The 11,361-nt window shown below is 44.7% G+C and overlaps 1 protein-coding gene across 4 annotated transcripts in view; it reads left to right on the forward strand.

Annotated features, from left to right (window-relative positions):
- Positions 1 to 11,361, forward strand: part of hsd17b8 (hydroxysteroid (17-beta) dehydrogenase 8) — a 65,611-nt gene that overhangs the window by 51,869 nt on the left and 2,381 nt on the right. The window lies entirely within an intron of this gene.

The raw sequence follows: 11,361 nt of genomic DNA on the forward strand, positions 1-11,361 counted from the left end.
TACAAGACGCACTGCAGGAACTCACCTTAGGCAGCATCTTCCAAACCCACGACCACTATCATCACGAAGGGCAAGGATGGCAGATACCTGGGAACGCCACCACTTGGAGGTCTCTCCTCCAGGTCACTCAGCATTCAGATTTGGAAATATATCGCCGCCCCTTCACTGCCGCTGGAGCAACACCCTGGAACTTCCTCCCTAACAGCACAGTGGGTGTACCTACACCACATGGACTGCAGCGGTTCCAAGAAGGCAGCTCACCGCCACCTTCCCAACCGCAGTTAGGATGGGCAATAAATGCCGGCCGAGCCGGTGAAGCCCACATCCCATGAACGAATGTTTTTTAAAAAAGAGGTGTATAACCATCCTTAGCTGGGCAGGGGAGTCAGGAAGAATTATTTCTGAACAAGCACAGATAATTGTTTCCTTTGTTGTAAAGCTTGGGGGAGACAATGTACCTCAAAGAGAGACACATGCGTGGCAACAGGATACACATAGCAGTGGAAAGGAGAACAACTGATGCACACATTTCCCAAACCCCAATGAAATCAAGAGGAAATTCAATGGGGCCTGCAGACCAAGGCAGGCCAGCAGCACGGTTCAATTCCCATACCAGCCTCCCCGAACAGGCGCCGGAGTGAGGCGACTAGGGGCTTTTCACAGGAACTTCATTTGAAGCCTACGTGTGACAATGAGTGATTTTCATTTCATTTTTTCATTTCATTCTTGATGAGGTACTCCGCTATCCCCTGGTATATGTGAATATTACTGAGAGTTGTATGGCATTTGGAGGATTTGTAAGTTTCATTTTCTCATTGACTTGTGTATTGTGGGCAGCACGGTAGCACAGTGGTTAGCACAGTTGCTTCACAGCTCCAGAGTCCCGGGTTCAATTCTCAGCTCGGGTCACTGTCAGTGCGGAGTCTGCGCGTTCTCCCTCGTGTCTGCGTGGGATTCCTCCGGGTGCTCCGGTTTCTTCCCACAAGTCCCGAAAGACGGGCTGTTAGGTGAATTGGACATTCTGAATTCTCCCTCAGTGTACCCGAACAGGCACCAGAATGTGGCTTTTCACAGGAACTTCATTGCAGTGTTAGTGTAAGCCTACTTGTGACAATAAAGATGATTATTATTATTATTGTTATTGTGGCACACTTCTGGTGTTGTTAAGAGGCTTCAGACTTTGTTTGGAAGTTCGGTATTTATTAATAAACAGCAACTTGGTACAGCAGCACTAAGCTGCCTTGGTGGAACAGCTCAAAGTCTTTCCATGCTTTCTACACAGTTGCTAGATGGATTCTGCCCAAGCGAGGACTCCACCCTCTGGGGTGATCACGCACTGTCGGTTCCCATTGGTCCCTCAAGTCAGGTGACACTTTTTTGGCTGTACTAGCTTAAAGAGACACACGCCACAATCACGACACAGACCACATCCTACAAATATCCCCGTATAGGTCATAAGAACATAAGAAATAGGAGCAGACGTAGGCCATTCGGTCCCACGAGCTTGCACCGCTATTCAATATCACAGAATTGTAGCAGCACAGGAGGCTATTCAGCCCATTGGGTCTGCACCTGCTCGCCAAATGAGCATCATCATTTAGTCCCGTTTCCCTGTCTCTTCTCCCCTTTGATTGAACCCATCTCCAGCACACTTCCAGTCAGTGCATTCCAGACCCCAACCACTCAAGTGTATGGAAACGCTTGTTTTCATGGCTGATCTGACTCCTCAGCTCCAATTTCCTTCCTGTCCTCCCGTACCACTCGATCCCCTTGCCGTGCAAAAATCTGTCTTAACCCATCCGTGAATATATTCAATGAGCCCCGCCTCCACAGGGTAGGGAATTCCAAAGCTGAATGACCCTCTGAAAGAAATTACTCCTCTTTATTTCAATGGGAGGGTCCGTGTTTTGTTACTATGTCTCCCAGTTCCCCGAGAAGAGGAAACATCCTCCCATCCACCCTGTGCAGCGCCCTCAGAATCTGATGTGTTTCAAGAAGCTTACCTCTCCTTCCTCAGCATTCCAATGGGCATAGGTCCAACCTTTCCTCTAATAAGACAAGCCCTTTCATCCCAGGGATCAGCCCAGTGAATCTTCTCTGAACTGCTTTCAGTGCAAATATATAGTTAGGTAAGGGGCCAAAACTGTACACAGCGCTCCAGATGTAGTCTCACCAGTATCCTGTATTGTTGTAGAAAGTCTTCCCTCCTTTAATGCTCCATTCCCCTTGTAATAAAGGCCAATGTTCCATTTACCTTCCCAATCGCTTGCTGCACCTGCAAGCTAATGTTTTTTTGATTTGTGTACAAGGACGCCCAGATCCTTCTGTACTGCAACTATTCTGCAGTCTCCCTCTCGTTAAATAATATTTTCCTTTTCTTTCTGTGCTGGACAACCACACAATTTCCCACATTATGCTCTAAATCTGCCAATTTTTTGCCTCCTAACTTTTCCTATCTATATCCCTTTCCCTACTCACAACTTGCTTTCCTACCTATCTTTGTAACGCCAGCAGTTTTGCCTCCAGAAAGTGTGGTTCCCTTCATCCAAGTGAACACCACTTGTGGTTTGCAAATCTGAAAATGATTCATTCACCCAGACTCTGTTTCTGTTCGCCAATGCTTTATCCATAGTCATGCAGTGTTAACGTAAGCCTACTTGTGACAATGAAAGATTATTTATTTTTATATCGCCCAAAACCATGAGCTCTTACCTTATGCTGTATCCTTTTATTTGACACCTTATTGAATGACTTTGGGAAAGCCAAGTGGATTACATCTTCAGATTCCCCTTTATCCATCCTTTGTCATTTCTGTCATGGGTCTGCCCAGGACCAGGTAGAAATCGGCCTAGTAACAGCAGTAACGCCAATTAATAAGGCATGATGGGATATGATCTACCAAGCAGCAGGTGTCATGGGTCTGTCCAGCATCAGGTAGAAATCTGCCTAGTGACAGCAATAGCCAGCATTCAAAAGGCATAATGAGATGTAACCTTTAAAGTAACGAGATGCAGATATCTAGACAAATGATTTATCGTTGCCAGCACCCGCAGAAGCAGAGAGGCATTTTACTCCTCTAACAGCCAGAGAGGTGAGTTTAAAATCTAACATCTAGGTGCCATCGAGGCTACCATCCAAGTCTTAGAGCTAAGGTCATGCAGAAACTTTCATAAAGGCTGTTTAAATATCTTTGCTGGACCAGGAAAAGATGTTTCCCAGACTTGACTATCCACACTATTGTGTGGTCATTATAGCTGCATTTGACTTATAGATTTACAAATGTTTCAATGTTTTTTGGAAAAAGGGACGTCTTAAGGAATTCAGGGACTGTAGATATATTTGGAACAAGGCGTGTGTTCTACATAAGAGTATTGTAGTCCTGTTTCTGTGTGTTGGTCTTAAAATTAAATAAATAGTCTTTAATAATTGTTACATGACAACTGGAAGATTTGAAAAGAGCGGGACTGAGAGTCAGAGCGGAGATTTAAAAAGAGCGGGAGGTGAGAGTGAGAGTGGAGATTTAAAAAGAGTGAGAGCTGAGAGAGAGGAGATTTAAAAAGAGTGTGAGCTGAGAGTCAGAGCGGAGATTTAAGAAGAGTGGGAGCTGAGAATCAGAGCGGAGATTTATAAAGAGCGGGAGCTGAGAGTCAGAGCGGAGATTTAAAAAGAGCGGGAGCTGAGAGTCAAGAGCGGAGATTTAAAAAGAGCGGGAGCTGAGAGTCAAGAGCGGAGATTTAAAAAGACCGGGAATGAGAGTCAGAGCGGAGATTTAAAAAGAGAGGGAGCTGAGAGTCAGAGCGGAGATTTAACAAGAGCAGGAGCTGAGAGTCAGAGCGGAGATTTAAAAAAACCGGGAATGAGAGTCAGAGCAGAGATTTAAAAAGACCGGGAATGAGAGTCAGAGCGGAGATTTAAAAAGAGCGGGAGCTGAGAGTCAAGAGCGGAGATTTAAAAAGACCGGGAATGAGAGTCAGAGCGGAGATTTAAAAAGACCAGGAATGAGGGTCAGAGTGGAGATTTAACAAGAGCAGGAGCTGAGAGTCAGAGCGGAGATTTAAAAAGACCGGGAATGAGAGTCCGAGCAGAGATTTAAAAAGACCAGGAATGAGAGTCAGAGCGGAGATTTAAAAAGAGCAGGAGCTGAGAGTCAGAGCGGAGGTTTAAAAAGAGCAGGAGCTGAGAGTCAGAGCGGATATTTAAAAAGAGCGTGAGCTGAGAGTCAGAGCGGAGATTTAAAAAGAGCGGGAGCTGAGAGTCCAGAGCGGAGATTTAAAAAGAGCAGGAGCTGAGAGTCGGAGCGGAGATTTAAAAAGAGCGTGAGCTGAGAGTCAGAGCGGAGATTTAAAAAGAGCGGGAGCTGAGAGTCCAGATCGGAGATTTAAAGAGAGCGAGAGCTGTGAGTGAACGCAGAGATTTAAGAAGAGCGGGAGCTGAGAGTCAGAGCGGAGATTTAAAAAGAGCGGGAGATGCGAGTCAGAGCGGAGATTTAAAAAGAGTGGAAGCTGGAGGCAGAGCAGAGATTTAAAAAGAACGGGTGCTGTGAGTAAGAGCGGAAATTTAAAAAGAGCGGGAGCTAAGAGTCAGATCAGTGATTTAAAAAGAGCGGGAGGTGAGAGTGAGAGTGGAGATTTAAAAAGAGCAGGAGCTGAGAGTCAGCGGAGATTTAAAAACAGCGGGAGCTGAGAGTCAGAGCGGAGATTTAAAAAGAGCGGGAGCTGCGAGTCAGAGCGGAGATTTAAAAAGAGTGGAAGCTGGAGGCAGAGCGGAAATTTAAAAAGAGCGTGAGCTGAGAGTCAGATCAGTGATTTAAAAAGAGCGGGAGGTGAGAGTGAGAGTGGAGATTTAAAAAGAGCAGGAGCTGAGAGTCAAAGCGGAGATTTAAGAAGAGCAGGAGCTGAGAGTCAGAGCGGAGATTTATCAAGAGCGGGTGCTGAGACTCAGAGCAGCGATTTAAAAAGAGCATGAGCTGAGAGTCAGAGCGGAGAATTAAAAAGAGAGGGAGCTGAGAGTCAAAGCGGAGATTTAAGAAGAGCGGGAGCTGAGAGTCAGAGCGGAGATTTATCAAGAGCGGGAGCTGAGAGTCAGATCAGTGATTTAAAAAAGCGGGAGGTGAGAGTGAGAGTGGAGATTTAAAAAGAGCAGGAGCTGAGAGTCAGATCAGTAATTTAAAAAGAGCGGGAGCTGAGAGTCAGAGCGGAGATTTAAGAAGAGCGGGAGCTGAGAGTCAGAGCGGAGATTTATCAAGAGCGGGAGCTGAGACTCAGAGCGGAGAGGAGCTGAGAGTCAGATCAGTGATTTAAAAGAGCGAGAGGTGAGAGTGAGAGTGGAGATTTAAAAAGACCGGGAGCTGAGAGTCAGATCAGTGATTTAAAAAGAGCGGGAGCTGAGAGTCTGAGCGGCGATTTAAAAAGAGCGGGAGCTGAGAGTCAGAGCGGAGATTTATAAAGAGCGGGAGCTGAGAGTCAGAGCGGAGATTTAAAAAGAGCAGGAGCTGAGAGTCAGAGCGGAGATTTATAAAGAGCGGGAGCTGAGAGTCAGAGCGGAGATTTAAAAAGAGCAGGAGCTGAGAGTCAGAGCGGAGATTTAAAAAGAGCAGGAGCTGAGAGTCAGAGCGGAGATTTAAAAAGAGCGGGAGCTGCGAGTCAGAGCGGAGATTTAAAAAGAGTGGAAGCTGGAGGCAGAGCAGAGATTTAAAAAGAGCGGGAGCTGAGAGTCAGAGCGGATATTTAAAAAGAGCGTGAGCTGAGAGTCAGAGCAGAGATTTAAAAAGAGTGTGAGCTGAGAGTCAGAGCGGAGATTTATCAAGAGCGGGAGCTGAGACTCAGAGCTGCGATTTAAAAAGAGCTGGAGCTGAGAGTCAGAGCGGAGATTTAAAAAGACCGGGAGCTGAGAGTCAGAGCGGCGATTTAAAAAGAGCGGGAGCTGAGAGTCAGAGCGGAGATTTAAAAAGAGCGGGAGCTGAGAGTCAGAGCGGGGATTTTAAAAGAGCTGGAGCTGAGAGTCAGAGCGGAGATTTAAAAAGAGCGGGAGCTGAGAGTCAGAGCGGGGATTTAAAAAGAGCGGGAGCTGAGAGTCAGAGCGGAGAATTAAAAAGAGAGGGAGCTGAGAGTCAAAGCAGAGATTTAAGAAGAGCGGGGCTGAGAGTCAGAGCGGAGATTTATCAAGAGCGGGAGCTGAGACTCAGAGCGGAGAGGAGCTGAGAGTCAGAGCAGGGATTTTAAAAGAGCGTGTGCTGAGAGTCAGAGCGGAGATTTAAAAAGACCGGGAATGAGAGTCAGAGCGGAAATTTAACGAGAGCAGGAGCTGAGAGTCAGAGCAGAGATTTAAAACGAGCGGGAGCTGAGAGTCAGAGCGGAGATTTAAAAAGAGCGGAAGCTGAAAGTCAGAGCGGAGATTTAAAACGAGCGGAATTAGAGAGTCAGAGTGGAGATTTTAAACAAGCGGAAGCTGAGAGTCAGAGCGGAAATTTAACGAGAGCAGGAGCTGAGAGTCAGAGCAGAGATTTAAAAAGAGCGGAAGCTGAGAGTCAGAGCGGAGTTTAAAAAGAGCGGAAGCTGCGAGTCAGAGCGGAGATTTGAAAGAAACGTATGGCAATAATCATGGGGAATTTTAATAGGCATATAGATGCATGTAATCAAATTGGCAAGGGTAGCCTTGAGGGAGAATTAATTGTCTGTGTTTCAGATTATTTCTTGCAGCAATATCTTGTGGAACCAATCAGGGAGCAGGCTATTCTGAATTTAGTATTATGCACTGAGGAGGGATAAATTAATGACCTCATAGTTAAAGATGGGCAGCACGGTAGCATTGTGGATAGCACAATTGCTATACAGCTCCAGGGTCCCATGTTCGATTCCGGCTTGGGTCACTGTCTGTGCGGAGTCTGCACATCCTCCCCGTGTGTGCGTGGGTTTCCTCCGGGTGCTCCGGTTTCCTCCCACAGTCCAAAGATGTGCAGGTTAGGTGGATTGGCCATGATAAATTGCCCTTAGTGTCCAAAATTGCCCTTAGTGTTGGGTGGGGTTACTGGATTCTGGGGATAGGGTGGAGGTGTTGACCTTGGGTAGGGTGCTCTTTCCAAGAGCCGGTGCAGACTCGATGGGCCGAATGGCCTCCTTCTGCACTGTAAATTCTATGAAATGAATAATGAATCCTCTTGGGAAGAGTGATCATATGAGTCTTCTATAGCATTTAGTTTCAGGTCGAGAAACTGGAGTCCCACACTCACTTTCTAGAATTAAACAAAGGTAATTATGTTAGCACGAGGACAGAAAGTAGGAAACTATAGACCAGTTAGTTTAACATCTGTTTTTGGAAAATTGTTAGAATCCATAATTAAGGAAGTAATAACAGGACATTAGGAAAGTCAAAACATAATCCATGAGATTCAGCATAGTTTTATGAAGGGTAAGTCGTGTTTGACTAATTTGCTTGAGTTCTTCAAAGATGTAACAAGCCAAGTGGATAATAGATATTCAGATGGTATTTGATAAGGTGCCGCACAAAAGGTTAATACACAAAGTAAGATCATGTAGGATTGGGGGTAATTTATTAGCTTGGCTAGAAGACTGGCTAACTGACAGAAGACAGAGCCAGATAAATGGGTATTTTTCTGGTTGGCAAGATGTAACTAATGGGATCGATCCTCGAGCACCAACTATTCACAACATATATCAATGATTTGGATGTAGGGATAGAGGGTACTATAGCCAGATTTGTAGATGACACTAAAATAGGTGGGTTAGTAACTTGCAATGAGGAAATACATTTACAAATGGATATAGATAGGTGAGGTGAGTGGGCCAACATTCGGCAGATGGAGATTAATGTGGATAAGTGTGAGGTCATCTATTTTGGTTGGAAATGTAGAAAGGCAACTTGTTATCTAAATGGAAAAACTTCAGAATGCTTTGGTGCGAAGGGAACAGGGTGTCCACATGCATGAATGGAAAGTGGAATTGAGATCAGCCATGATGGTATTGAATTGCAGAATGAACTCGAGGGGCTGATTTTCCTACTCCTGCTCCTAGTTCTTATCATCTTATAGGCTGGTTATTCTCACTGGGGCTTCACTTGACGCCTCACACCATTCAAAAAAAAACTATACCACGAACCGGTGATCCAGGTTGGCATACCCAGGCAGATACCATCAGCAATGGGTTTGTGACATTTCCCTTTCACAAAACCATGTTGACTCTGCCTGATTGTGTCATGATTCTTTGAATGTCCTGCTACTACCTTCTTAATAATGTATTTACCATTTTCCCAGTGACGAATGTGAGACCATAACTGGCCTATAGTTTCCTTTCCATATCGCTCCTTTCTTCAATAGAGGTATTTCATTGGTGCTATTCCAATCCACTGGGACCTTCCCAGAGTCCAGCGGATTTTTCAGGATGATAACCAATGCATCCAGCATCTCTGCAGCCACCTCTTTTAAGACCCTAGGATGCCAGCTATCAGTTTCAGACAAGTTGTCAAACTTCAGTCCCATTAGATTTTCTAGAACTTTTTCACGAGTGATTGTGATTATTTTAAGTTCCTCCCTCCCTTTTGCCTCTTGATTTTCTCCTGAGCTTGAGGTACTTTTTGTGTCTTCTATGGCCAAATTATTTATTCAATGTCTTTATTTCCTTTATTTCTCATTATTCATTCCCCAGTCTCACCCTCTAAGGGACCAATGCTCACTTTAGCTACTCTCTACCTTTGTATATATTTGTGAACCTTTCTTTGTTTGTTTCTATATTTATTGCTAGCTTATTCCCTTGTGCTCCAATTTTTCCATTTTTATTCTCTGGTCATTCTTTGCTAGTTTCTAACATTTTCCCAAACCTCTGATTTGGCGCTAATTTTTGTATGTATTTTCTTTCAATTTTATATCATCCTTGACTGAGTTAAGTTTGTCACAAATGGCACATCTTTCTCTTGGACTCTTTCTTTCTCAATGGAGTATATCTTTGTTGAGAATTATGAAATATCTCCTTAAATGTTTGCCAGTTCTTGTCATAGATCATAGAATTTACAGTGCAGAAGGAGGTCCTTCGGCCCATTGAGTCTATCATCTTTTAACTTATTTTCCCATTCCACTTTAGCCAACTCTTCACATCTTTGTCATTGCATTTATTTAACACTTGGGTTTCAGTTCCACATTTCTCATCCTCATACTGAATGTGAAACTCTTGCATGTTATGATCTTATAACATCTTGCATGTTATGATCACTCTTCCCAAGAGGATCCTTTACTATGAAGTCATTGATTAAATATTTCTCATTTCATATTACTAGGTTGAAAATAGCCTGTACCCTAGTTGGCTCCAGACCTATTCTGAGAAGTTGTACTAAGTACACTCTATGAACTCATCCTCCAGGCTACCTTTGCCAATTTGAATTGTTCAATCAGTTGAAAGATTAAACTCTCCAATGATTCATACAAGCCCCCATTATTTATTGATTTTTACTCGTATAAACCACTCCCACCAGTGATTCTTTTTCCCCTTTGCTAATTATCTCCACCCAAACTGATTCTACATCCTGATTATTCAAACCAAAATCATTTCTCATTATTATACCAATCTCAGCCTTTATTGACAGTTACCCCACCTCCTGTTCCTTTCGTCTTGTCCCTCCCAAATGTCAGATATCCTTAAATGTTAAGCTGTCCATTGGGAGCCAGTTTAGCTCAGTTGACTGGACGGCTGGTTCGTGATGCAGAGCGAGGCCAACAGCACAGGTTCAAATTCTGTCCCAGCTGAGGATATTCATGAAGGTCCTGACTTCCCAACCTTGCCCCTCGCCTCGGGTGTGGTGACCCTCAGATTAAATCACCATCAGTCAGCTCTGCCCCTCAAAGCAGCCTATGGTCATCTGGGACTATGGCAACTTTACGTTTTACTGTACTTTGGAACCATGCCATCAGGATCTTTAATTTCAGCTGTAAGCTGACAGAGACACTGACCCCTGATTACTCTTGTGGTTTCTGGGCCTTTTTTATTGCAGACTTTGCGTTCTTTCTTACATCATCACATGTTCTTCATGGCCCGTGATCACATTCTAGATCATGTCATGTATTTAGTACCTTGTGTACATTTCAGTCCTTTTATCCATCCTGTTCTTCCAAGTCATCCATTTTCACCTTGTTATTTTTCTGATCCAATAATCATTGTTTCATCTTATACCTCACGTGTCCTGTTGATTAGATGCCTGGCTGTCCCTTTGTGCTGTCTTTGCCGGTTGCAACTTGCTTGTCTCCAGTGCAGTCTAGGTTCATTGGGGCGATCCCGGTTATGGAAGTGTTTTCTTACGAAGATAGGTTGAGTCAGTTGGGCCTATGTTCATTGAGTTTAGATTAATGAGAGGTGACCTTATTGAGACAAACAGGATTCTCAGGGGACATGACAGGGTGGATGCTTAGAGGATGTTTCCCCTTGTGGGAGAGTCTAGGACCAAAGATGATAACCTCAGAGTGAGGGGCTATCCATTAGTGCTAGTTTAGCTCAGTGGGCTAGACAGCTGGTTTGTAATGCAGAAGAAGGCCAGCAGCGCAGGTTCCTGTACCGGCTTAATCGAACAGGCGCCAGAATGTGGCGACTAGGGGATTTTCACAGTAACTTCATACTTGTGACAATGAAAGATTATTATTCTTATTAAGATAGAGATGAGGAGGAATTTCTTCTCTCGGAAGGTAGTAACTCTGCAGAATAGTGGAATTCTTTACCACAGAGCTGCAGAGGCTGGATCATTAAGTATGTTCAAGTTTGCGAGAGACATATGTTTAATCAATAGGGGAATCAATGGTTCTGGGGATAAGGCAGGAAAGTGGAGTTGAGGATTAGGATATCAGATCAGTCATAATCTCACTGAATGGCGGAGCAGGCTTGATGGGCCGAATCTGCCCCGATATCTTCTGGTCTTATCACAGTTTCAGTGGCTGGGCATTTGTTTCATCTTCTGGGAAATGCTGAGTGGTTTCCACTCTTGATTGACGTACTTGTTGGAAATATCCTCTGTGAATTGGGCGGGGAGCTGTAATTGGGGTGGGGGACTAGGTCTGACCAGAGTTAGGACTGATCTCTACCCCAATGGCTCTGCCGGGAATGGGGAGGCTGGCGGGGTGTGCGCGATAGAGCAAAGGGTCAGCAGTGTCCCACCGGGCTGTTCTAAGTCATTGCGGCATTCCTGATCGGAATGGTCACAGCACCAAATTGGGTCTGGTGAGTGATGGGTGTGGCCCAAGGGCTCTCAGCACTGTAACAATAACAGACCCAGTCTCCCAGTATCTCACTGGAGACCTCACCCAGGATCTCAGTGCAGTGAATTCTGTTGAGGATTTCTCAGAGGGCGTTGTTAATATTACCTTGTTAG

Source organism: Scyliorhinus torazame, chromosome 14 (assembly GCF_047496885.1).
Source record: "Scyliorhinus torazame isolate Kashiwa2021f chromosome 14, sScyTor2.1, whole genome shotgun sequence".
In the NCBI taxonomy this organism is placed as follows: Eukaryota; Metazoa; Chordata; class Chondrichthyes; order Carcharhiniformes; family Scyliorhinidae; genus Scyliorhinus; species Scyliorhinus torazame.